Source organism: Scyliorhinus torazame, chromosome 1 (genome assembly GCF_047496885.1).
Source record: "Scyliorhinus torazame isolate Kashiwa2021f chromosome 1, sScyTor2.1, whole genome shotgun sequence".
In the NCBI taxonomy this organism is placed as follows: Eukaryota; Metazoa; Chordata; class Chondrichthyes; order Carcharhiniformes; family Scyliorhinidae; genus Scyliorhinus; species Scyliorhinus torazame.
Window position 1 is genome coordinate 238,822,404 of NC_092707.1, and position 27,733 is coordinate 238,850,136.

The following is a 27,733-nucleotide window of genomic DNA, read 5'->3' on the forward strand; positions in this document are numbered from 1 at the left end:
TTCATTTGCCATTTATAACTTACTTACAAAATTGAAATCACAAAGAAAATAATTAAATGGGATATTTTTCCTGTAGAAGTTAAATCTTTTGGTTCCAACAATATAGTCAATGAAGCAGATGCTCTGCTTGCATTGTACAGAGGACATTTGCTAAAGTGACCAGGTTGCAAATATAACCTTCCCGAATATCCCAGCTGATTCGGAAACCAGTGCAAGCTCATGATAGAACAAAGGCATCAGTTTTCCAAAAGTGACAATCTTGGCTCTAAATCTCTTCCTGCCCATGTGTGTGGAGTACAATAATTTGGGCAAGGCAATTAAATTTCCAACTCACTGAAACAGTCATGATAAGGGTCCAAAGGAGTCTTCCGTTTGGCTTCCAGGTTTCCCATCTCTGTAACTATCTCCATTAACAATGAGAATGCTGCATTCTTTCAACTTATACATCCCTTATGTTTGACTCACCATTGGTACCTGTGTCATCAGCCATCTAGGCCTTAAACTCTGGATTTTCCCTCTCTCATCCATGCACCCTCAATCCCCTACACCCTCTCTTGTTTCTGTCCCTCCTTCAAGACACTACTTTAAAATCTCTCGACAAAAGATTTGGCCACCTGTCTTAAAGTCTTCTTTGATTCATTTTCAGTTTACTGTGATTATGCTCCTGTGAAGACTTTTCACCTGAAAAAAAAGCTATGCTTTCTTTAGCAGGGTGATGCCTACCAGAGGAGGATGAACTTTGCATATAGAGATTATCTGCTCTTCCCGCACTGGGAATTATTTTTGCTGCTGGGTAAGGAAAATAAGGTACAAAATACACCCCCCCCCAAAAAAAAGGAACAAATCAAGGTACAGAACGCTTGGAAAAGTCACAAGTAAAACTTGTGAAAAAAGGTTCAGAACATGCTCAGTTTGGTAAAGTTCGGATTTTTTTCAATCACATTTTATGTATGTTAAGTCTGTAGTTTGCTGAATGACGTTTGTTAAAATTGTGAATTGGGTCAAGTTGGGGGCAGCATGGTGGCACAGTGGTTAGCAGTGTTGCCTCACAGCACCAGGAACCCAGGTTCAATTCCGGCCTTGGGCGACTGTGTGTCGAGTTTGCACATTTCACCCATGTCTGCCTGGGTTTTCTCCGGGTGCTCCGGTTTCCTCCCACAGTCCAAAGATGTGCCGGTTGGGTGGATTGGCCATACTGAACTGCCCCTTAATGTGCAGGAATGTGCAGGTTAAGTGAAGTTACAGGGATAGGGTGCTCTTTCAGAGGGTCAGTGCAGAATTGATGGGCCGAATGGCCTCCTTCTGCACTGTAGGGATTCTATGAAAATGCTTATGTAAATTTAAAATAACAGCTTAATCACAGACCACCATGTTCTATCTGAGGATAAAGTTGATTTGGACAATATTTTCATTGTTAAGAATCTCACACATATTTTGATTGTTTTTAAATGCACAACCCAGATCCAAGGTTCTGGCAATAACTTAACAGGAGGACAATTCCCTTTTATTTAATTAAAAAAACACGCTTACGCAAGTCAGCTTTGCGGAATACAGAGATGGAGAAAAATGGACTTTGGAAAAAGGAATAAAATAACCCTCATAAAACCCGCAGGCAATAAACCTTCTCATGGCGTATAGGTGTCACTGGCAAGGCTAATATCCATTGACATTGAGAAGATATTGGTGAGTGAATCAGCATGATTTTAAAACTGCAGTTACAGATTTCACTTGATTGCAGTAAATCACTCCAATTTTATTCTTGCAGTTCACGAAATTAGCTGCAGAAATGCACATATTCAAAAGAGAGATATGCAACTATGTAAATCCTCATGCGGTTTATTCTAGAACACAAGACATCATGCCATTCATTTATTCCTTTCCACCCTCATAGCCTTGGCTCTATGGCAGAATTGTTGCCTCCAAGTCGGAAGTTTCTGACTTTAGAATCCCAGTCCACAATCTTGGGCATCCTGAGGTTGTGAATGACAGGATATAAACACAAGTTCTTTCTATCCCACTGTTTAACTCTTAACAAGCTATGCTTTCAAAATCAATTTACAATCTGGACAGTATGCAAGCTCATCACTTCCAAATTGCTCACATTTCCCAAGGGGTTTAGCTGCTCTTAAACCATAACAAGGAGGAGCATGAGAACAGGCTCAGGATCAGCTGCCCACTGATTTTTCTTCTCCTTAATTACAAAAAAACAGTGGTCTGTGATTAAGCTGTTATTTTGGCAGGCGACTGCGTGTATGAGAGCAGGTCCAGAGTGATCGGTCTTCTGCTTAGCTTAGTTGCTAGCACTCATCTCAAGAAGCAGAGTATTATGGATTCATGCCGCACTTAAGTTTATAATGTGGACGGACAGTTCAATACATTATTGAATGAGTGCTGCATGGTTGAATGTACTGTCCTTTGGATGAATGTCGAACCAAAATTTTGCCTACTCAGAAGGGCATTAAAGACAGAGGAACATCAACATTTCCCCCTCAGTGAACATCACCAGACCAGTCGTTCTGATCTTGCTCTGCGCAAATTGGGTTGCTATATTTTTCTTAACAAAGAAAGCTATTTGTGTGAAGCATTTTGATATGCTTAGAGATATATTAAAAGGTGCTATTCAAATACAAGTTCCTTTGTTGTTTTTGTATTCTACAATAACATTAGTCCAAAGATGTGCAGGTTAGGTGGCTTAGTCATTCTAAATTGTCCCTTAGTGTCCAAAGGTTAGGTGGGGTTATGGGATTACAGGGATAGGGCAGATGAGTGGGCCTAGTTAGGGTGCTCTTTCAGAGGGTCAGTATAGACTGGATGAGCTGAATGGCCTCCTTCTGCAAGTCGTAGGGATTCTATGATATCCTCTCAAACAGTGAAATATAGCTGAGGTTATTATGCTAAGGAGCAATCCTTATCCAGTTGTCCTATGGGACTCGGGGTCAAAATTTGCTGCAGTGGGGCATTGCATGGCATGAACCATTAGCTAACTTTTTTCCAACACCCTTCAGCTCAATACTGGAAGAATGGTAATACAGCAAGGGCAACAGGGCATCTGGGGCCCTGATGAATTATCAAACAAGTAAGTCTACAATCATAAGCAATAAAATTGAAGGAATGAGAGGGGGGGGGGGAAAGAGGCACAGAGAAACAAGATAAATTACAGTCAAACCACAAAGAGAAAATAAAAAAGGGAAGAGAGGCAGAAAAGTAAGAGACTGACAGAAGAGGGATGCAGAAAGGTAAAGTAAAGTAAGAAAAAAAAGTGAATATTTAGAATCTTTCACAAGAATTTACTGCATTCAGGAACAAAGTTGAACTATTCTCTTTCTGGGCCGGAGAAGTTAAATAGTATAGCATTAATTATCTCTTTGTTAAAAGGTTTGGATTTTTTTTTTTTTTAAAACGGCAAATTTCCTCTTAATAGTCAATGTGTACATAAATGACCTGTAATGTGAATTCACTGTTATTTTTCCCAAGCAAGATTTGGGCTTTTGTGTAATCACAATGCTTGACCTGAACATTAGGCACACGTTTTCAAAAGCTACGCAACCTTGACACTTTTACACCCAGACGATAATAGTTACTTGAATATATTTTAAATCGGTGTCATGGAAAGCCCCTATATTTACAAAGCATTAAGAAAACCCAGCAACTAAAGGCTGCCTGGCTCTCGGTTCTCTCTATTTTTATTTCTTGGGACAAACTGAATTTTCGCTTTTATTTCAGCGAAGTATTTTTTGTTATTGGAACTACCTTAACATTACTTCCTGGATTTTTTTTTTAAAAGGCAATTATTTCGTCGTAAGCAAAGGCATCGAAGTGGAAACGCACATTTGGGAAGCGATTGTTACCAGTTGCTGTGACAACGAGCACACCCCTTGGAAGAAAATTAAATGATGTGGGTTTTCTCGACGCTGTGCTTTTCATGATTCAAGATACTATTACTAGAATGGATCCATTGCAGCATTTCCGATACATTTTGCCATAGACGTAGCCATGGCAACAGAAAGGGGGAGTGTAAAAGGATGGCATGAAGCAGCCAGAGGAACTGAATTGATTCATAAGGCACGTTTTGCTGCTAACAGTAATCTTCCCATTCTGGCAGGAATCAGTACAGATACTTTTGCCCACCATGTGTCTCTATTCAATTTGGCGACATATGACTGAATTCCGTTGCCAAACTCCAAACGAGCCCAGGTACACAAGTGAGCCACTCACTCTGTCATCTCTTAAAAACTAATTCGGCTGTCTCTTTTTGACATTCCACAAGCATATTTTCAAACACTATTCAAGTTTCAGAAAATGTGCTGCGTGGACACACGAATCGTAACTGTTCCACGTACCTTCAAACAAGTGGTCCTTGGCACGTGTACCCCACACCGGAGAGAGAAAAAAAACTATCGCGCGTTTCAAAAAGCAGTAAAGTCATCCACTGCTGATGGGGGAATGGACTCCACCCAGGGGATGGGCTTGGAGGAGAATTGTGTTCTCAGCTGACGTCTCTCCCCACTCGATGTCACTTCCTTTTAAAGCTCTGACTTAGCCTGGAGTAGTCTATGAGGTGCTTCTGTTCCGTGTGATTCATTCCTCCACACCTCCCCCTCCCTCTGCTCCTTTCTTGGAGGTTAGCCCATGATTATTTTTTTTAACACCATAGCCCCTGCACACAGAAGGCAGCTTTGTGGTCTCAGATTCACGTGTGTTTAAACTGCAGCTGGCCGGTCTTATTTCTTCATGCCCCTCCCTTTTCCCCACCACAGGAAAAAAACCACTCTGCAAGTTCTGCTGTCTCTGTGACTTCTCGACGCCTTTGTTGAAAGTCCAACTGTCTGAGCAGACAGACCCCACCCGTATACTAATTAAACAAATACCAGGCAGGCGCCAGGAGGTGGAAGGTGGCAGAGATCAGCTATTCAATACCATCACAGCAGAATAAAGACCCCTCCCTCTTCTAGGGAGTTAATTAGACTGAAGACCCAGATTAGCTCCACTTGCGTTGGCTAGGGTGAAGTGAGTGCTGGTATGCCTGAATTCACCTAGTGAATCCCAATCCAGGGCTGAGGAGACGCCTCGTCTATGAGTTACCACTCTAATTGCCACAGCCGTATTTGGGTTGTCTGATCATGCTGTATGTAATGCATAAATTCATTATTCAGCCTGTCTTCTTCCTGCGCTTATGTATGACATGTTAAACTATACAGCAGGCACTAAACTTGGATACATATGTAATAACTTTTCAATTACAAGAATGTTAAAGCGATAACATCTATCTATCCTCCCCATCATTAAAATTTTGAATTCCCCTCGAGAAGAATGTGAAGCATGTGAAAATGTGCATTTGAGGATTTTCAAAAACATTTAGAAACACAATAATTAAAGTAGTTTTCTTCAAGTGCATCTCCTTGTACACTTGTAAAAATTTCAAGTTGGGACTTCCGGTGGTGACTATGAAGGAGTAAGTCGCACATTTGGTGGCTCCCGCTCTGGTCGGACTTTTGGACCTTTTCCCCCGATCTTTTAACGGACTCGAATTGTAGAATGGATGTCAGTGGCAATTCTTGACTGACTTCGGTGCATGGCAAAAAGGACTAGAAGTGTTCGTAAGGGCAGAAATAAGAAGACAGAGAAGACCTGGGCTGTAGTTGCAACAGGGGACAGCATGGCGGAGGGACAAACCTCTGGCCTGTCGACCCAGCAGTCTATGGAGCAGCTGATACAAGTTATCCAGGAGGGCTTTGCTATGCAGAAACGGGACTGCTTGGACCCGATAAAAGTGTCGATTGAGCGGCTGGAGCTCAGGTTGGACGCCCAGGATCGGGCGATCCAGAAGGTGGAGAAGACGCTGGCTGAGCAGGAGGAGCATCAGACTGCGCTGGAGCTGGAGCTGGGGATGCTGAGAGACCAGCAAAAGAATCTTCTGGAGAAGGTGGAGGACCTAGAGAATAGGTCTCACCGGCAGAACCTAAGAATTGTCGGGCTTCCGGAGTGGTCCGAAGGAACGGACGCTGAGGCATATGTCGCAGGCATGTTTGAGAAGCTGCTGGGGGATGGGGCATTCTCCCGGCCCTTGGAGGTGGATAGGGCTCACAGAGCACCCGCGAAGAAGCCGCGAATAGGAGATCCCCCGAGGGCTATGGTGGTGAGATTCCACAGGTTCTTGGATAAGGAGCGTATTCGGCAGTGGGCCAAGCAGACACGGAGCTGTAAGTGGGACAATAGCATCCTGCGGGTTTACCAGGACCCGAGCGTGGAGGTGGCCAGAAGGAGAGCAGGCTTCAATCAGATCAGGGCGATCCTTTTCAAGAAAAAGGTGAAGTTTGGACTGTTATACCCAGCCCGTCTCTGGGTCACGCATGAGGATCAGCAATTTTACTTTGAGTCACCTGAGGACGCGTTGTACTTTGCAAGAAAGAAAGGGCTGACGAAGGACTGAGAACTTTTGAACTTGGCTGCAACGTTCGTGTTTCTGTTTTCTCTTTTGTTTCTCTGTTTTTGTAAAAAGTTTCTCGTTTTCCTTGGAACAGCAGTAGAGCTGGGTGAGTTTAGGTTTTTATTTGCACTGTTGGGGGATGATGGTGTGCTAGTTTTGATTTTGATGTTTTTCTGTTGGGCAATTGTGTGGGGATAGTTTGATTTTGGAGTTTGCATGAGCGGGGTGGGGAGGGGGAACAATAGGTGGGAGACTATCTGGTGCCGCAGATGGGGGCCACCAAGCTAGCTGGGTGAGCTAGCTCTCAGAAGTGCAGTGGGGGGGGTGCATATGTTTGGTTTAGGAAAGGGATTGGGTTACATGGTGTTGTTGCTGGGGGGGGAGGGGGTGAATGTTCTGCTGGCGAGCGAGGAACTTGAGCTGAGGGACAGAGAGGAGGTCGGGGGCTGCCTGGGGATGGACCGGTGGAGGCGCGAACCACGGGCTGGTGGCGGGCCTAAAAAAGGGGATGACTGATCGGCGGAGGGGGGGGCGGGCGATGAGCCCCCCAACTAGGCTAATCACCTGGAATGTTCAAGGGTTGAATGGGCCGGTCAAAAGGGCACGTGTGTTTGTGCATCTTAGGGGATTGAAGGCGGACATGGTGATGTTGCAGGAAACGCACCTTAAGGTAACGGACCAGGTTAGACTGAGGAAAGGTTGGGTCAGCCAGGTGTTTCATTCGGGACTAGATTCAAAGACTAGAGGGGTCGCGATCCTGATCAATAAGCGGGTGGTGTTTGAGGCGGGTAGAACAGTCTTGGACGTGGGAGGTCGGTACATTATGGTCAGTGGGAAACTCGAGGGGGTGCAGGTGGTATTAGTGAATGTATATGTGCCAAATTGGGATGATTTGGAGTTTATAAAGAGGATGCTGGGGAAGATACCGGACCTGGACTCGCACAGGTTGGCCATGCGAGGGGACTTCAATACAGTTATGGACCCGAGCTTAGACCGGTCAAGCTCGAAAACAGGCAGGGTGCCAGCAATGGCAAAGGAACTAAGAGGGTTCATGGAGCTGATGGGGGGGGGGGGGGGGCGGGTGGATCCATGGAGATTTGGGCAGCCGAGGATGAAGGAGTTCTCCTTCTACTCACACATGCATAAAGTGTACTCCCGGATTGATTTCTTTATTTTGAGCAGGGTCTTTCTGGCTGGGGTACTGGACACGGGGTACTCGGCGATCACAATCTCAGACCATGCTCCGCACTGGGTTGACCTGCAGGTTAGTAAAGACAGTAATCAGCGGCCGCACTGGAGGTTAGATGTGGGACTTTAGGCTGACAAAGGGGTGTGCGAGCGGCTGAGAAAATGCATCCAGAACTACCTGCAGGTCAATGACACGGGGAAACTTCGGCAGCGGTGGTTTGGGAAGCACTGAAGGTAGTGGTAAGGGGGGGAGCTGATCTCGATCCGGGCTCAGAGAGAAGGTTGACAGGGCAGAGACGGACAGACTGGTAAAGGAGATATTACAGATCGATAGGAGGAATGCGGAGACCCCAAAGGCAGGGCTCCTGAGGGAACGGTGGAGGCTGCAGGCGGAGTTTAGCTTGCTGACCACAGAGAGGGCGGTGAAGCAGCTGAGAAAGGCGAGGGGAGCGATTTATGAGCATGGGGAAAAGGCCAGCAGAATGCTTGCACAGCAGCTTAGGAAGAGGGAGACAGCTAGGGAGATAGGGAAAGTTAAGGACGGTGAGGGGGAACCTGGTTGGTGATTCGGTAGGGGTGAATAAGGCGTTTAGAGATTTTTACAGCAGGCTGCACGGGTCGGGACCCCCTATGGGGCCGGAGGGGATGAGGCGTTTCCTGGAGGGGCTGAATTTCCCAACGGTGGACGGAGAGCGGGTAGAAGGGCTGGGGGCCCCAATTGGGCTGGAAGAGATAGTGGAGGGCTTGAAGGCCATGCAGGCGGGTAAGGCCCCGTGTCCGGACGGGTACCCAGTGAAGTTCTATAAAAAGTTCTCGGGAACACTGGGGCCAGTGTTATTGAGGATATTCAATGAGGCCAGGGAAAGAGGGGTGCTGCCCCCGACGATGTCACAGGCAATGATTTCGCTGATTCTTAAGCGGGACAAGAACCCGGAGCTGTGTGGGTCCTACAGGCCGGTCTCCCTGCTGAATGTGGATGCCAAGTTGCTGGCCAAAATCTTGTACCCCAGGATTGAGGACTGTGTTCCGGACGTTATAGGGGAGGACCAGACGGGGTTTGTTAAGGGTAGGCAGTTGGTGGCCAATGTAAGTAGGCTGTTAAATGTGATCATGATGCCCCCGGAAGGTAGGGAGGTTGAGGTAGTGATCGCAATGGATGCGGAAAAGGCTTTTGATCGGGTAGAATGGGACTATCTGTGGGAGGTACTGGGATGGTTCGGATTTGGGCATGACTTTATTGACTGAGTCAGGTTAATGTATCAGGCTCCGATGGCAAGTGTGCGGACGAACAGGACAACTTCGGACTACTTTAGGGGTTGGTTTAGCACAGTGGGATAAGCAGCTGGCTTGTAATGCAGAAGAAGACCAGCAGCGCGGGTTCAATTCCCGTTCCAGCCTCCCCGAACAGGCGCTGAAATGTGGCGACTAGGGGATTTTCACAGTAACTTCATTGAAGCCTACTTGTGACAATAAATGTTTGTTTGTTGTTATTGTTACTTTAGACTGCACCGGGGAACAAGACAGGGATGCCCCCTCTCCCCACTGTTGTTTGCGCTGTCTATAGAGCTGTTGGCAATCGCTCTGAGAGCTTCAAAGGGCTGGAGGGGACTGGTCCGGGGGGGGTGGGGGGCATGGAGCATAGGGTTTCGCTCTATGCGGATGATCTGCTTCTGTACGTTTCGGACCCAGTAGAGGGGATGGAGGAAATCATGAAGATTTTAGGGAAATACTGCTGGTTTTCGGGGTATAAGCTAATCATGGATAAGAGTGAGATGTTTGTGGTTCAGGCGAGGGGTCAGGAGGGGCGACTGGGGGAGCTGACGTTTAGGTCAGTAGGGGGAAGTTTTAGGTACTTGGGCATCCAAGTGGCATGTGAATGGGACCGGCTGCATAAATTGAATCTGGCCCGCCTAGTGGACCAAATGAAGGACGATTTCCAGAGATGGGACGCGCTATCATTGTCGCTGGCCGGGAGGGTACAAATGCTGAAAATGACGGTCCTCCCGAGGTTCCTATTTGTATTTCAATGTCTCCCCATTTTTATTCCGCAGTCCTTTTTAAGCGGGTCAACAGGGTGATCATGGGCTTCGGCTCGGCGGGCAAGACCCCGCGGGTAAGAAAGGTAATGCTCGAGCGGAGCCGGGGAGAGGGCGGGCTGGCGCTGCCAAATGTTAGTAATTATTACTGGGCGGCAAATGTAGCCATGATCAGGAAGTGGTTGGTGGGGAGGGGTCGGCCTGGGTGCGTATGAAGGCGGCATCTTGTAAGGGCACCAATCTGGAGGCGTTGGTAACTGCGCCTCTGCCGCTCCCGCTGGCACGGTACTCCACCAGCCCTGTGGTGGGGGCGGCCCTGGGGCCAGTGGAGGCAGCATGTGGGAGCAATGGGAGCATTGGTCTGGGCCCCAATTTGTGATAACCACCGGTTTGCCCCGGGGAGTAGGGATGGGGGGGTTCCAGGTATGGCGGAGAGGGGGGATTGAGAGGATGGGGGATGTCTTCATAGGTGGGAGCTTTCCGAGTATGAGGATGCTGGAGGAAAAGTTTGGGCTGGCGAGGGAAAACAAATTCAGATACTTGCAGGTGCCGGACTTCCTTCGTAAACAGGTGGCAACGTTCCCGCTCCTACCACTGAAGGGGATTCAGGACAGGGTAATTTCCAAAGGTTGGTAGGGGAGGGGAGGGTTTCAGACATCTCTAAGGAGCTAATGGGGTCGGAGGAGACGCAGAACGAGGAGCGGAAGCATAAGTGGGAGGAGGAGCTGGGAGGTGAGATAGAGGATGGTTTATGGGCGACGCATTGAATAGAGGCAACGTGTCTGCAACATGTGGCTCAGCCTGATACAATTTAAGGTTGTGCACCGGGCTCACATGACAGTGGCCCGGATGAGCAGATTCTTTGGGGTGGAGGACAGGTGCACAAAATGCACGGGAGGACCAGCGAACCATGTCCATATGTTTTGGACATGTCCAAAGCTTAGGGGATTTTGGCAGGGGTTTGCGGACGTCATGTCCAAGGTTTTAAAAACAAGGGTGGCGCTGAGTCCAGAGGTGGTGATTTACAGGGTGTTGGAAGATCTGGGAATTTTTGGTGTAGAAAGAGGCAGGCGTTATGGCCTTTGCTTCCCTGGTAGCCCGGAGATGGATACTATTGGCATGGAGGGACCCAAAGCCCCCAAAGTCAGAGACCTGGCTATCGGACATGGCTAGCTTTCTCTGTATGGAGAAAATTAAGTTCGCTTTGTAGCCACTTAAAATGGCCAACTCCCGATTCAAAATGGCGAACGGCAAAGGCTGATGGGAAAGTCAGCCAACAAGACAAAAACGAGCAGCTGCAGGTTGGCTGTGTATTTACCTCTGGAAAAGCCAGACACTATCGATGCCAGCAACCATCAGCATAACAAAACAACAGCCATCTGCATACTGATGAGCAATCGCCGGGAACAATAAGCAACATTTAGACACACAAAGCAAAACCAGACTCTTCGGCGCCAGCAGGAGCCTACACAAAAGGAGGTGAGCGAGCACCTCAAGACCGCCCATCGATCAGGGAACCGCTCCAGCATTGGAGAAAATCGAACCAAGCGATTGGGACAAAGTCCAGTTACTTGGGACCAGGTACAGGGTCCGTCCCGAAAGACAGGAAGCCCCTGGGGACTATAAGAATTGAGCCACAAGTTCAAATTGCTCTCTTCACTCTTCAGCAGCTCCTCTTCAGCTCTTCTTCCTGCCCGGGTCACCCAGCAACAACGAACCACCATTGACCGTGACCAGAGCAGTGAAGATCGAACTCGTAAGTTTAATTCAACGCTTGCTACGAGATAGGCGCTCCTAGCTACCAATCTGTACCAACTTCGAATCCCGCACGTTCAGAACCCGAACGAAAGGCCATTTGTTCCCCTGACCTGGTGGGCCAGTTCCAAGTTAAGTATAGGCCTGTTAGTTGTAGAAGTAGCTTAGACGTAGAATTTGTGCATGAGTAGCGATTACGGTGTATAATAAATGTGCTTTGATTTAAACCTTACTAATCGGTGTATTGGATTATTGATCATTACTCGGACTTGAACCTCGTGGCGGTATCATAAAGATACCTGGCGACTCAAGAGCAAAGGTAATAAAACAGAGCAATTGAACTAAGGCAAAGTTAGCAACAGCCTTGAGAGGGTCACTGTTAGGGTTTACCCGGAGGTGGCATTCGTCGACTTCCTTGCGGAAAATTAATTGTCAGCAGACGGGGGGTGGGGGGGGGGGTTTATTTAGGTTAGAGTACGGGGATAATAAGGGTGGGACATGTACGAAAGGTAAACGTTTTTTGCACGATGTTTATGGTTTCATGTATCTTGTCTATTTTGTTGTTGTTTCTATACCAAAAATACCTCAATAAAATGTTTATTAAAAAAAAAAGAATTTCAAGTTGGAGATAAGGGTGGTGTAGTTTATTGAATGTTCAGCACCAGCATTGATGTATGATGCGGGAGGCCCCTAAGGAAAAGATAAATACCATGCAAAATAAAAACTCCCAAAATCCTATGCTACACGTAAGTGCACAAGCAAAACTAGACTGAAAAGACAAATCTGATTAAATTATTGCACGTTACTGCATGACCAGACAACCTACAGACGGTCAGGTGCGTAAAGTCATCAACTGGGATCGAACCATAGAAAGCATCCTATCTGGCTGCATCACAGCTTGGTAAGGCAACTGTTCAGCCCAATTAATCGTCAGCAGACGGGGGTGGGGGGGGGGGGTGTAGTTTAGGTTAGAGTAGGGGAGTGTTACACTCCCCAGGCAGTGTTATTGCTAGTTGTGGCTCAATGGTTACATTTTTGCCTCTATATTGGAAGGTTATTATTTCAGACCCGGCACAAAATCAGGGCTGGCATTGGAAATAGCTACTGAGGGTTGTTTGGATTGGATTTACATTTGTTTTATTGTCACATGTAAATGAAAAGTATTGTTCTGCGTACAGTCCAGACAGATTATTCCATACATGAAAAAAAGACATAGGGCATACATAAATACACAATGTAAATACATAGACACAGGCATCGGGTGAACCATACAGGAGTACAATACTGTTCAGTAGAGAAGATGTGTGAAGAGATCAAATCAGTCCATATGAGGGTCATTTAGGAGTCTGGTAACAGTGGGGAAGAACCTATTTTTGAATCTGTTAGTGCGTGTTCTCAGACTTTTGCATCTCTTGCCCGATGGAAGAAGTTAGAAGAGTAAATAACCCGGGTGGGAGGGATCTTTGATTATGCTGTTCACTTTCCCAAGGCAGCAGGAGGTGTAGACTGAGTCAAGGGATGGGAGGCGGATTTGCATGATGGACTGGGCTGTGTTCACAACTCTCTGTAGTTTCTTACGGTCTTGGGCTGAGCAGTTGCCTTACCAAGCTGTGATGCAGCCAGATAGGATGCTTTTTATGGTTCGATCCCAGTTGATGTTGTAACTGGACGGGAATATCCCAGAATGGAACCCTGGCTCAGAAGAACATAACTTTGTTTTATGAAACTTGGAGGAACAGTCCCAAGACCGCTAATTAATTTTAACAAAAAAAATTATTAAACATGAAAACATTGGATTATGATGCAATGTGTCTTTACTCCCCCCTTAATTTAACAAATGCACACTGGTTTTAGGCTTAACACAGATTACAAAGTACATCTTAATGTACAATGGTCTCATTAACACAAAGTCTCTTTTAAACTCACAAGATGACTGTGGGCAAATACACTTTTCATTCTGAGCCCCAAGTGAATGTTTGTGGATGTCTCCTCAGAATCACCCCAGATGATTGTCACCTGAGAGTTCCAAACTCCACTCCCAAAAACATGTTTTAAAATCTTCTCTCATATTAATGCTTTCCCTTAGTGCTTTGCATTCTGAAATCCAGACCAGGTTTTCCAAATAATACTTTTAAACAAAGCTTCCACTCCATTTTTAACAGTGAATCCAGTCCAGGATTTTATACCAACCCCTTTCAGATTTCTTTGTCTTAACCGCTGTGCAAACTGACATGGGCGTGGGGGGGCAGAGAAATCATTAGCAGATTCCCTGCATAAATAGAGCTGGCCAGTATGGAACCAGCTAGAGAGGAGTGAGCAGCAAGGGAGTTACTGCTGCTGCATATGTTATTGTAAATAAATGTTATTTCTTTCTAGAACTCGTGCTGGATTCTTTGTGGCCCTCACAAAACTGGCGACGAGGGTTAAAGTGGATAGCTGTCTACACTGCTGAAGCCACCTCCCTAGATTTTTGTTGGATACAGGTTGGAAGTTTTTTTTCTGTTACACCATGTCTCTTTATGGACGTTTGGATGTCTTTGATGCTGCGCTGGAAAGTTGGAACCAGTACGCACAACGGATGCGTTACTATTTCCGGTTAGCTAGGAAGGACCTAAAGAGAGAGCTAAGAAGTGCCAGGAGGGGACATGAGAAGTCTTTGGCAGGTAGGATCAAGGATAACCCTAAAGCTTTCTATAGATATGTCAGGAATAAACGAATGACTAGGGTAAGAGTAGGGCCAGTCAAGGACAGTAGTGGGAAGTTGTGCTTGGAGTCCGAGGAGATAGGAGAGGTGCTAAATGAATATTTTTCATCAGTATTCACACAGGAAAAACACAATGTTGTCGAGGAGAATACTGAGATTCAGGCTACAAGACTAGAAGGGCTTGAGGTTCATAAGGAGGAGGTGTTAGCAATTCTGGAAAGTGTGAAAATAGATAAGTCCCCTGGGCCGGATGGGATTTATCCTAGGATTCTCTGGGAAGCTAGGGATGAGATTGCTGAGCCTTTGGCTTTGATCTTTAAGTCATCTTTGTCTACAGGAATAGTGCCAGAAGACTGGAGGATAGCAAATGTTGTCCTCTTGTTCAAGAAGGGGAGTAGAGACAACCCAGGTAACTATAGACCAGTGAGCCTTACTTCTGTTGTGGGCAAAATCTTGGAAAGGTTTATAAGAGATAGGATGTATAATCATCTGGAAAGAAATAATTTGATTAGAGATGGTCAACAGGGTTTTGTGAAGGGTAGGTCGTGCCTCACAAACCTTATTGACTTCTTTGAGAAGGTGACCAAACAGGTGGATGAGGGTAAAGCAGTTGATGTGGTGTATATGGATTTTAGTAAAGCATTTGATAAGGTTCCCCACGGTAGGCTACTGCAGAAAATACGGAGGCATAGGATTCAGGGTGATTTAGCAGTTTGGATCAGAAATGAAATGAAATGAAAATGAAAATGAAAACGCTTATTGTCACAAGTAGGCTTCAAATGAAGTTACTGTGAAAAGCCCCCAGTCGCCACATTCCGGCACCTGTTCGGGGAGGCTGTTACGGGAAATTGGCTAGCTGGAAGAAGACAAAGGGTGCTGGTGGATGGGAAATGTTCAGACGGGAGTCCAGTTACTAGTGGTGCACCACAAGGATCTGTTTTGGGGCCACTGCTGTTTGTCATTTTTATAAATGACCTGGAGGAGGGCGTAGAAGGATGGGTCAGTAAATTTGCAGATGACACTAAAGTCGGTGGAGTTGTGGACAGTGCGGAAGGATGTTACAAGTTACAGAGGGACATAGATGAGCTGCAGCGCTGGGCTGAGAGGTGGCAAATTGAGTTTAATGAAGAAAAGTGTGAGGTGATTCATTTTGGAAGGAATAACAGGAAGACAGAGTACTGGGCTAATGGTAAGATTCTTGGCAGTGTGGATGAGCAGAGAGATCTCGGTGTCCATGCACATAGATCCCTGAAAGTTGCCACCCAGGTTGAGAGGGTTGTTAAGAAGGCGTACGGTGTGTTAGCTTTTATTGGTAGAGGGGTTGAGTTTCGGAGCCATGAGGTCATGTTGCAGCTGTACAAAACTCTGGTGTGGCCGCATCTGGAGTATTGCGTGCAATTCTGGTCGCCGCATTATAGGAAGAATGTGGAAGCATTGGAAAGGGTGCAGAGGAGATTTACCAGAATGTTGCCTGGTATGGAGGGAAGATCTCATGAGGAAAGACTGAGGGCCTTGGGGCTGTTTTCATTAGAAAGAAGAAGGTTAAGAGGTGACTTAATTGAGGCATACAAGATGATCAGAGGATTGGATAGGGTGGACAGTGAGAGCCTTTTTCCTCGGATGGTGATGTCTAGCATGAGGGGACATAGCTTTAAATTGAGGGGAGATTGATATAGACAGATGTCAGAGGTAGGTTCTTTACTCAGAGAGTAGTAAGGGCGTGGAATGCCCTGCCTGCAACAGTAGTGGACTCACCAACACTAAGGGCATTCAAATGGTCATTGGATAGACATATGGACGATAAGGGATTAGTGGAGATGGGCTTTAGAATGGTTTCACAGGTCGTCGCAACATCAAGGGCCGAAGGGCCTGTACTGCGCTGTAATGTTCTATGTTCTATCACTGAAAATGAGCGGCAGTTGGTCATTTTGCTCACCGCCTGCGTCCCGCATACGTTTGGGGTGATTAGGAGCCTTACGTACCCAGCTGCGCCGGACACCAAGATGTTTGATGAACTTGCGACCTTAGTGGGGCAACATTTTACCCCAACTCCGTTCACGATAGTTCAGCGATAGCGGTTTAATACCGCTGAGAGGATCCCAGGAGAATTCCTTGCAGAGTGTCTATCCAGGCTACGCAGGATTGCGGAGTATTGTGACCATGGTGAGACCGTGTTAGAAATGTTACGCGACCGTTTGGTTTGCGGTATTTACAATGCGGCCACCCAGAGAAAAGTTGTTAGCTGAGCCAACGTTGACTTTTCAACAGGCCATTCAAATAGTATTGTCCCGAGAGAGCGCAGATCGGGGAGTGCAGGAGCTACAGGGAATGGAGGTGCACACCTTGGGGCGCAACCCCTTCTCCCCGCACCTCTGCGGTACCTTGGGCGGGGTGGTGTCCGGATCGACGCCAGTGGCCGCCGGACATTCCTCCCCGAAGGGAGCCTTCTCCAGAACCAATGGATAAGGAGCCATGTCAGTGTCGGACTTGTGGGCGCCAACCCCGTCGCGGATGCCGGTCCTGGGGGCGCCAGAGGCGCCGTCATTCCGACAGTAACGGGCCAGCCCAGGGGCCGTACCTTCCATTTGGATGAACCTGCGGCGACTACTCGCTAGGATGTGGAGACGGAGGACGATTGCCTGCAGCTGCATTGTGTGGCAGCTCCCTGTGTGGCCCCCATTAAGATGACAGTACGGGTCAATGGTCACCCGCTTGAGATGGAGTTGGACACTGGCGCGGCGGTCTCCATGATCGCCCAGAGGACATTCGATCGCATCAAGCAGGGTATACAGACCCTTACATTAACCGACTCACAGGCCAGGTTGGCCACCTACACGGGGGAACCACTGGACATTGCAGGAACTACAATGACCCCTGTGTCTATGGACGCCAGGAGGAGCGTTTCCCACTTATCGTGGTGCGCGGCCATGGGCCCAGCCTGTTGGGTCGGGACTGGTTGCGCCATTTGTGGCTGCAGTAGCAGCACATCCTCCAAACAGGTTGTGGAGGGTTGAGGAGGTACTAGGATGGTACCCAGATGTATTCCAGCCCGGTTTGGGGAAAATAAAAGGGGCCGTAGCCCGTATCCAAATCGAACCAGGAACCACGCCGCGCTATTTCCAGGCGTTCCCGGTGCCTTACGCCTTGCTCGAGAAGGTAGAAGGGGAGCTCACTCATTTGGAGTCCTTGGGTATTATCAGGCCTGTCCGTTTCACTGACTAGGCAGCGCGAATTGTACCTGTAATGAAACCAGATGCCACAGTTCGCTTGTGCGGCGACTATAAACTTACAGTGAATACGGCTTCTAGGCTCGACCGATATCCAATGACCTGCATAGAGGATCTCTACGCGAAGCTTGCAGGCAGACTCTCGTTCATGAAATTAGATATGAGTCACGCCTACATACAGTTGGAGCTGGACCCTGCCTCCCGGCCATATGTAACTATTAATACACACTGGGGCCTGTATGAATATACACGGTTGCCCTTTGGGGTATCCTATGCCTGTGCTATCTTTCAATGCGTCATGGAGGGCATCGAGAGGTTTCCGCGTGTCTCTGTCTACTTGGACGACGTTTTGATTACAGGGACGTCGGAGCAGGAACATTTGGAGGCTGTCCTTAGACGCTTTTCAGAGGCTGGAGTTCGTTTACATCGTACAAAGTGCGCCTTTCAGGCGAAGGAAGTAGTCTACCTAGGTGGACCGCGAAGGTTTGCACCCCGTCGCAGAGAAGGTGCGTGCGATTCAACAGGCCCCCGCCCCGACTGACACTTCGCATCTTCGTTCTTTTCTCGGCCTCGTAAACTATTACGGGAAGTTACTCCCCAATCTGGCAATTACGCTGGCCCCGTTGCACCTTCTGCGAAAGAAGAATCACACCCGAGTTTGGGGTCAGCCGCAAGAAACTGTTTTCCGGCGGGTAAAACAACAATTGTCGTGGTCTGGGTTACTAACCCACTATGATCCTGGAAAGCCTTTTCTCATCACATGTGATGCATCCCCATATGGTATTGGGGCCGTCCTGTCCCACAAGATTGAGAACGGAGCCGTGCGGCCGATAGCTTTCGCCTTCCGCACATTGACTGCAGCAGAAAAGAAGTACGTGTAGATCGAGAAGGAGGGCCTGGCAGTGGTCTTTGCGGTGAAACGCTTCCACCAGTACGTGTATGGCCGCCATTTCACTATCATGACTGATCATAAGCCTTTGCTGGGACTTTTCCGAGAGAATAAGCCAATACCGCCCATTGCTTCCGCACGGATCCAGCGCTGGGCTTTGTTGCTCGCTGTCTACGAGTATTCTCTGGAGCATAACCAGGAACGCAGATAGCGAATGCCGACGCACTGAGCCGATTGCCTTTGTCAACCAGCCCCATGTCGACCCCCATGACCGGCGAGGTGGTTGCAACCCTAAATTTTATGGACTCCTTGCCTGTCACGGCATCACAGATCCATAAGTGGACCCAGATGGAGCCAGCCCTGTCAAAGGTTCGGCACATAGTCCTGTATGGTGGGCAGCATAGACAGCTCCCAGGCGAGTTACAGGCATTTTCCTCCAATCTGTCAGAATTTAGCGTGGAAGATGGTATCCTCTTGTGGGGGACGCGTGTGATTTGTCCCGGTAAAAGGACAGGAGCTGATACTAACAGACTTGCACAATGGGCATCCAGGTGTGACCAAAATGAAAATGTTGGCCCGGAGTTATGTCTGGTGGCCAGGCCTCGACACTGATATTGAGAAGATGGCCCAAAACTGCTCCATTTGCCAGGAGCATCAGAAGCTTCCGCCGGCTGCACCCCTACATCACTGGGAATGGACAGGGCGGCCTTGGGCACGCTTGCATGCGGATTTCGCTGGCCCTTTTCAAGGATCAATGTTCCTTCTATTAATCGATGTCCAGTCTAAATGATTAGAGGTGCATAAGATGGTAGGCACAACGTCCTGCGCAACAATCGAGAAGATGCGTTTGTCTTTCAGTACGCATGGCCTCCCGAGGTGCTGGTCATGGACGACGGCACTCCATTCACGAGTGAGGAGTTTGCGAGGTTCATGAAGATGAACGGCATACTCCATATCCGCACCGCTCCATACCTGCCAGCTTCCAATGGGCTGGCGGAGCGCGCAGTGCAGACATTCAAACGGGGTCTAAAGAAGCAGTTTTCAGGCTTCCGGTTGCGGCTATGCGGAGCTAAGCAGCACGATTCGGCAGCTCCCGCTACCACGGACGTTCGGGCTCGTTAGAGGAGCCCCAACGGAACTTTTTTTTGACGCAACCCGTGGGGAAGGGAAGAGAGAGGTCCCCCTCCAACTTCTATGAAACGGACCAGAAGTGTAACGGCCAAAGGAGCGGCACTGGAGCAACGGGAGAAGCGAGGGAAAGAAAACAAAATGTCGGCGGCCAGGGACAAAGGGGAGCTGCAGGAGTTCATCAAGCGCTGCTTCGAGGAGCAGCGTGAGGAGATGCGCAAGGAGATGTTGGCACCTATGCTTTCAGCAACTGAAGGACTCGGGATCACCCAGAAGGCCCACGAAGTTAAGATCCAGGAGGTACAGAAAAGAGTCAGTCAGAACGAGGACGAGCTCGTGGGCCTGGCGGTGAGAGTGGAGCAGAACGAGGCGCTACACAAGAGGTGGGCGGGAAGACTCGAAGACCTGGAGAACAGGTCGAAGAGAAAGGATCTGCGAATCCTGGGTCTCCCTGAGGGAGTGGAGGGGGCCGATGCCGGGGCATACGCGAGCACGATGCTCGAGGCGATGATGGGCACGAAGGCCCCTTCGAGGCTGCTGGAGTTGGACGGGACACACCGGGTGCTGGTGAAGAAGCCCCAGGCAAATCAGCCGCCAAGGGCGATGGTGGTGAGGTTCCACCGGTTCACGGACAGAGAGAGGGTCCTGAAATGGGCCAAGAAGGAGCGGAGCAGTAAGTGGGACAATGCAGAGATCCGAATATACCCGGACTGGAGCACGGAGATTGCAAAGCGGAGAGCGGGTTTCAACCGGGCCAAAGCAGCGTTGTACCGGAAAGAAGTGAAATTCGGAATGCTGCAGCCAGCGCGACAGTGGGTCACATACAAGGGCCAACACTATTACTTCGAAACGCCTGAAGAGGCGTGGACCTTTGTACAAGCCGAAAAGTTGGACTCTAACGGAGGGTTTGTGAGGGTGGGAGGGATGTTTTGGGGTTTGATGTGTGATGGTTGTTGTATACAGGGGGTCAATCACGCGCAGGAAATGTTACATGGGCTGGGGGAGAGAGACAAGGCAGCTGCGCCAGAGGGGGCGGAGTGGGCTTTGGAAAGCGTGGGGTTCTTTCCCACGCGCGGGAAGAAAGGCGGGAAGGGGAACGAAGGAATGCATATTGATTGGGAGTCTCCCACACGGGGAGGTCAATGGGACGGCGGGGGAAGCCGGGGTCAGCAGGCGTCAGCTGACTTACGGGAGTGACATGGGGGGAGCAAAAAAGCTAGACAGGGGTCTAGCGGGGGGAGGGGAGGGGGGAAGGGGGGGGAAAGGGTTGCTGCTGCACTGGCCGAAAGGGAAGAGGTGGTCGGGATGGGGGTCCCCCGTCTGGGGGATTGGAGGGTGAAGGAGGCGTGGACACCAGGTCAGGTTAAAAAGGGATGGGTAGGACAGGTATTCCACTCGGGACTGGACGCGAAGAATAGAGGGCTGGCAATATTGGTGGGAAAGCGGGTGTCATTTGAGGCCAAGACTATTGTAGCGGACAATGGAGGGCAATATGTAATGGTGAGCGGTAGGCTGCAAGGGACGTGGGTGGTGTTAGTAAACGTATACGCCCCGAACTGGGATGATGCGGGATTCATGAAGCGCATGTTGGGGCGCATTCCGGACCTGGAGATAGGAGACCTGATAATGGGAGGGGACTTCAATACAGTGTTGGATCCTGCACTGGACCGCTCCAAATCAAGGACTGGAAAGAGGCCGGCGGCGGCCAAGGTACTTAGGGGGTTTATGGATCAGATGGGAGGAGTGGACCCATGGCGGTTTGCAAGGCCAGGGAATTTTCTTTCTTCTCCCATGTACACAAAGCCTACTCACGGATAGATTTCTTTGTTCTGGTAGGGCGCTCATCCCGAGGGTGGAGGGGACGGAGTATTCGGCCATAGCCGTTTCGGACCATGCCCCGCACTGGGTGGAACTGGAGCTGGGAGAGGAGAGGGACCAACGCCCGTTGTGGCGGCTGGATGTGGGACTGCCGGCGGACGAGATGGTGTGTGGGAAGGTGAGGGGGTGTATCGAAAGGTACTTGGAGGCCAACAACAACGGGGAGATGCGGGTGGGGGTGGTGTGGGAGGCGTTGAAGGCGGTGATCAGGGGAGAGCTAATCTCCATTAGGACTCATAGGGAGAAGACAGAGGGTATGGAAAGGGAGAGGTTAGTGGGGGAGATTTTGAGAGTGGCAGGAGATACGCAGAGGCCCCGGAGGAAAGATTACTTGGGGAAAGACGACGGCTCCAGACGGAGTTTGACCTGTTGACCACAGGGAAGGCGGAGGCACAGTGGAGGAAAATGCAGGAGGCGACCTACGAGTATGGGGAAAAGGCTAGTCGGATACTGCCACACCAGCTCCGTAAGAGGATGGCAGCGAGGGAAATAGGGGGAGTCAAAGATGGAAGGGGAGCCACGGTTTGGAGTGCGACGAAAATAAACGAGGTATTTAAGGCCTTTTATGAAGAGCTGTACAGATTCCAGCCCCCAGCGGGGGAAGAGGGGATGAGACGATTCCTAGATCAACTGAGATTCCCGAGGGTGGAGGAGCAAGAGGTGGCTGGTTTGGGGGCACCAATTGGGTTGGAGGAGCTGAGCAAGGGTTTGGGGAGCATGCAGGCGGGGAAGGCCCCGGGACCGGACGGATTCCCGGTGGAGTTCGACAGGAAGTACGCAGACCTGTTGGCCCCGCTACTGGTGAGGACCTTTAATGAGGCAAGAGAGGAGGGGACCCTGGCCCCGACAATGTCGGAAGCAACAATTTCTTTGATCCTAAAGCGGGACAAGGACCCACAGCAATGTGGATCGTACAGGCCGATCTCGCTCCTCAATGTGGATGCAAAGTTGCTGGCAAATGTGCTGGCCACGAGGATCGAGGACTGTGTCCCGGGGGTAATCCACGAGGACCAGACGGGATTTGTAAAGGGCAGGCAACTAAACACCAATGTGCGGCAGCTCTTAAAAGTGATAATGATGCCATCGGAGGAGGGAGAGGCGGAGATAGTGGCAGCTATGGACGCGGAGAAGGCCTTTGACCGAATAGAGTGGGAGTACCTCTGGGAGGTGCTGCGTAGGTTTGGGTTCGGGGGAGGGTTTATCAGTTGGGTTAAGCTCCTTTACAGAGCCCCGATGGCGAGTGTAGTGACGAACCGGCGGAGGTCGGAGTACTTTCGACTGTACCGAGGGACAAGGCAGGGGTGCCCCCTGTCCCCCCTGTTGTTCGCATTGGCGATCAAACCATTGGCCATGTTATTGAGGGAGTCTAATAAATGGACGGGGGTGGTCCGAGGGGGAGAAGAGCATCGGGTGTCGCTATATGCGGATGAACTGTTGCTGTACGTGGCGGTTCCAATGGAGGAGATGGTGGAGGTCATGCAGACTCTAAGGGAGTTTGGGGAGTTTTCGGGCTATAAACTCAATGTAGGGAAGAGTGAGCTCTTTGTATTACAGGCGGGGGACCAAGAAAGAGGGATAGGGGACCTACTGCTGAGGAGGGCGGAGGGGAGCGTTCGGTATCTGGGGATCCAGATAGCCAGGAGTTGGGGGCCCTACATAAACTGAATCTGACGAGGTTGGTGGAGCAAATGGAGGAGGATTTCAAAAGATGGGACATGCTACCGCTCTCGCTGGCGGGTAGAGTGCAGTTGGTTTAAATGGTGGTCCTTCCGAGGTTTCTGTTTGTGTTTCAGTCCCTTCCCATCGTGATCACTAAGGCCTTTTTTAAGAGAGTAGGCAGGAGTATTATGGGGTTTGTGTGGGCGAATAAGACCCCGAGAGTAAGGAGAGGGTTCCTGGAACGCAGTAGGGACCGAGGAGGGTTGGCGCTGCCAAACCTGGGGAGCTACTACTGGGCAGCAAATGTGGCGATGATCCGCAAGTGGGTTATGGAGGGAGAGGGGGTGGCATGGAAGAGGATGGAGATGGCGTCCTGTAAAGGAACGAGCCTGGGGGCGTTGGTGACGGCACCGCTGCCGCTCTCGCCGACAAAGTATACCACGAGCCCGTTGGTGGCGGCAATGCTAAGGATCTGGGGCCAGTGGAAACGGCACCAGGGTGCAATGGGAGCATCGGTGTGGTCCCCGATCAGGGGTAACCACCGGTTTGTCTCGGGGAAGATGGACGGGGGATTCCAGAGCTGGCATCGGGCGGGGATTGGAAGAATGGGGGACCTGTTCATCGACGGGACGTTTGCGAGCCTAGGGGCACTGGAGGAGAAGTTCGAGTTACCCCCGGGAAATGCCTTTAGATATATGCAGGTGAGGGCTTTTGTGAGGCGACAGGTGAGGGAATTCCCGTTGCTCCCGGCACAAGAAGTTCAAGATAGGGTGATCTCGGGTGTATGGGTCGGGGAGGGCAAGGTGTTGGAAATACATCAGGAGTTGAAAGAAGAGGGGGAAGCGCTGGTAGAAGAGTTGAAGGGTAAATGGGAGGAGGAGCTGGGGGAGGAGATTGAGGAAGGTCTGTGGGCTGATGCCTAGGTAGGGTTAATTCCTCCTCCTCGTGTGCCAGGCTCAGCCTGATACAATTTAAGGTGGTCCACAGAGCGCACTTGACGGGGGCGAGGCTGAGTAGGTTCTTTGGGGTGGAGGACAGATGTGGAAGGTGCCCAGGGAGCCCGGCGAACCATGTCCATATGTTTTGGTCATGCCCGGCACTAGAGGGGTTCTGGAGAGGAGTGGCGGGAGCAATATCTCAGGTGGTGAAAGTCCGGGTCAAGCCAAGCTGGGGGCTAGCAATATTTGGAGTAGTGGACGAACCTGGAGTGCAGGAGGCGAAAGAGGCCGGCATTCTGGCCTTTGCGTCCCTAGTAGCCCGGCGAAGGATCTTGCTAATGTGGAAGGAGGCAAAGCCCCCCCAGCCTGGAGGCCTGGATAAATTATATGGCTGGGTTCATAAAGTTGGAGAGGATTAAGTTCGCCTTGAGACGGTCTGCGCAGGGGTTCTACAGGCGGTGGCAACCGTTCCTAGACTATCTCGTGGAGCGTTAGAGGAAGGTCGGTCAGCAGCAGCAGCAACCTTTGGGGGGGGGGGACGTCCTGGGAGGGGGGAGGGGGGTGGCGGGGGGGGGAAAGGGGGACTGCCTGGGAGGGTGGATGAGCAAGAGATCAAGAGATAACATGAAGGGTGGGGGAAACTGGCACGTACGGGAGAGGGCTAGTGTACAAAGCTATGTAAATATATCATTTTGCCATGCATATATCTTGCTCTGCGCGATTTCTCATTTTTTTTCTGTGGGGGCGTAGTATCATTTGTGTTTATATTATTATTTGTTGTTGGAACAACCATGTATCATAATACCCTGGCATTGTCTGGGAGAAAGTTACATAGTGCTTTCAGGAGAAAAGTGCAGCTTCAACATTTTGTTTTAAAATGGTGTGAAAGCTGGAATCGCTTCGGTATCTGCCAGGCAAATGCTGGTGGAAGTAATGCCTGCTCTATCAGAGGTGAAGCGCAGAGGGTAAGATATCCCGATACTAAGGACAGGCTGCAAAAATCCATCTGTTGCAAAGCTATTTCAGTCTGTGGTGGGAATAGCGCAATCCTTAGCTCTGCAACCCTTCTGACACTCGCCCGCAGGTCGCGACCCACATGTTGAAAAACCCTATTTTATTGTGCACAGATCGAGAATGTTCCAGCTCAAGTCCAAAGGCATATCAGAAATTATCCTATGATTTGGAAGGTACTGGAACTGGGTGGCAGAGTGGTTAGCACTGCTGCCCCACAGTGCTAGGGACCCAGATTCGATTCCAGCCTTGGGTGATTGTTTGTATGGAGTTTGCAGATTTTCTCCGTGTCTGTGTGGGTTTCCTCTGGGTGCTCCGGTTTGCCCCCATAGTCCAAAAATGATCAGGTTAGGTTGGTTGGCGATGCTAAATTGTCCCTTAGTATCCAAAGATGTGCAGTTTAGGTGGATTGGCCATGATCAATGCGTGGGGTTACGGGGTTGGGATAGGGGAGTGGGCCTAGGTAGAGTGCTCTTTTGGAGGTTCAGTGCAGTCCCGATGGACCGAATGGCCTCCTTCTACACCGCAGGGAACCTATGGTATTAAAGGAGAGGATAGGACGAAAACAACCTGAATTAAAACCGTACATTTCCAGCAGACTCAAATGAACAGCACAGGCTGGATGTCTTGTGGGGGATGAGGGTAATTATTCCACCAAATTTAACACAAAAAGTTTGGATCAGTTACATGAAGGACACTCCAGTATAGTGCAAATGAAGAAACCAGCAGTTATTTTGGTGGCCGAATAGAAGAAAAATTAGAAGTGTGTCAGTCATGTGCGCAGGTAAGAAATGCACCGCCTTTGTCCCATTGCATCCACAGAGTGGCCTAAAATGCCATCATAATGTCTGCACATTGACTTTGCTGGTCCATTCAAGGGACACATGTTCATGGTCATTGTAGACGCACACTCAAAGTGGCCTGAGGTGGCTTTAATGAAGTCAACCACTGTGGAACAAACCATCGAGGAACTCGACATGAATTTTTGCGAGAGTCGGAAAACCAGGGCAGGTCGTGAGCGATAATGGGCCATGGTTTACAGCCCAAGAGTTCCAAGGCTACTTAAAGATGTGTGGAGTTCAACATATGGGCCCGCAATCTCCTGCATAATTTGTGACTTAAGTCACTGGTGCACTGCACATACGCTGTGTGACAACCCGGAAGTGCAGGCGTACAGGCATGCGCACTGGAAGGGCGCGACGTTCAAACTCCCGGCCATTATTTATCCGACAGCTTGAAGCCCTGGGCTGCACTGGTACTGCTGAATTTAAAATGCAGCTACAGCACTATCTTGAGCCACTTATCCAGATTTTTGGTGAGTTTTTATGCCTTTTTATTTACAATGACATTTTTTTAATCTAACAGAGGCAGGAGACATCGGGAGACATTTTTTTGGTCGGTTAACGTTTTATATTATTAGTGATTAGTGTTTAGAAATATGTTTAAAATACAAATTAAATGAAAGGAACATCTTTTTTAAACTTTGGTTTGTCATGAGGCTGTTAATTCCATTAAAAGGGTACTTTACTGTATAAAGTGAGTTTGAAGTCACAGAAGGTGAAATAATTATTTTTTTAAAAAAAACTTTGGTTTGTCATGAGGCTGTTAATTTCATTAAAGGGACTATAAGGGATAGAATGCAGTGATCACTCACTACTGGGTATGATTGTCCATCTAAGATACCCAGAGCTATTGGTCATGGGTTCTTGGGTCCTTGCGTGGCTGATGAGCCCGATGCTAGAGCAGCATCCTCTCTATTTTTAACAAACATTTTATTAAGGCACTTCTGGTTTTATAACAACAAAAGTTACAAATACAAATATAAACATAATTCAGTGCGCAACACACCCCTCCATCTCTCACTGTTCTCGCCTAAGTTAGACAAAAATAACCTAACTCCCCCTGCCCCCCCTTACTGCCTTATTGAATCTGCTGAGCGGCATCTTCAATCACTCACTTGGCAGGAGTTTCCAAAAGGTGGCATCGGTCCTTGGACGCTAAGTCGCGGGTATTCCTTTCTCAGGCTCCTTTTCCGGGCCTCCTCTGCCATCTGGTGTTCTCAAAGAATTGTGACCCTTCAATCAGGAGGCTCCTACAAGTAGGACTCTTCTGAGCAAAGGTCTCCCAGGCATTGATGTCTATGTTCCATTTCTTGAGGTAAGCCTAAAAGGTGTCTTTTGAAGAGCTTCCTTTGTCCTCTTCTTATTTGGGATCCTTCCTTGAGCTGTATGAAGATTTGTTTTGGCAGTCGGGACTCTGACATCCTAAGCATATGGGTGGCCCAGCGGAATTGGTTTTGGATGATCGTTGTCTCGATACTGGTGCTATTGACTCCTTCAAGGACACTAATGTTAGCACGCCGGCCTCCCAGCTGATTCAGCGCTAAAGTATATTTGGATTTTGCAATGTATTTTAAGCTGAGTTGTTTACAAGTCTCCCTGATGTAATGATCATCCTTAGCCTCCGTGATTACTTCAAATGGTTTAATAAAGTTTATTGCCTTAGTTGATATATGCAAGCCTCCTGTACGCTAATGTGAACTATCTATCTGACAGGTATTGCAGTGAATCAATCACCCACCCCTAAGAGTGTACTGACAAAGGACATCATGAAATGATGTTGGAGGAGATTTGTGCCAGGATAATGGTTTTAGCAGCTGCTGCTTTCAGACGTTGAGCTTGTCAATTAACAATTGACATGTTAAAACCCTACCCTTCCCCCTCCCTCTCCCTCACTCCCCTCCCCTTCCCCCGTCTTCCCTCCCTCCCCTTTACAAATAGACGGAACTGTTGTGTTTAAGTGAGAAAATATATTTACTTGCAAGAAATTTGTAAACGTTGAGGTAATTTTATGTCATTGTTCAGCCGATTAAGTTAAATGTTAACTGATTTCA

General features: G+C 49.0%; 1 protein-coding gene and 1 long non-coding RNA gene across 5 annotated transcripts in view; one reads left to right on the forward strand and one right to left on the reverse strand.

The window, feature by feature from the left end:
• Positions 1-4,496, reverse strand: part of agpat4 (1-acylglycerol-3-phosphate O-acyltransferase 4 (lysophosphatidic acid acyltransferase, delta)) — a 313,768-nt gene extending 309,272 nt beyond the window's left edge. The window contains exon 1 of one of the 3 annotated variants that reach the window (XM_072503738.1): positions 4,341-4,496. The gene's annotated coding sequence lies outside the window, so the exon portion shown is untranslated. The remainder of the gene's footprint in view (positions 1-4,340) is intronic. The other 2 variants (XM_072503709.1, XM_072503730.1) reach the window with 2 other exon arrangements.
• A 37-nt stretch (positions 4,497-4,533) lies between these two features.
• Positions 4,534-27,701, forward strand: LOC140419761 (uncharacterized). Of its 2 annotated transcripts, none has more exons than XR_011946020.1 (3): positions 4,534-4,621; positions 13,783-14,069; positions 27,396-27,701. It is a non-coding gene; the product is annotated as an uncharacterized lncRNA (long non-coding RNA). The 2 variants fall into 2 exon arrangements; XR_011946022.1 differs by lacking the exon at positions 4,534-4,621 and adding an exon at positions 5,024-5,125.
• Positions 27,702-27,733: the final 32 nt, after the last annotated feature.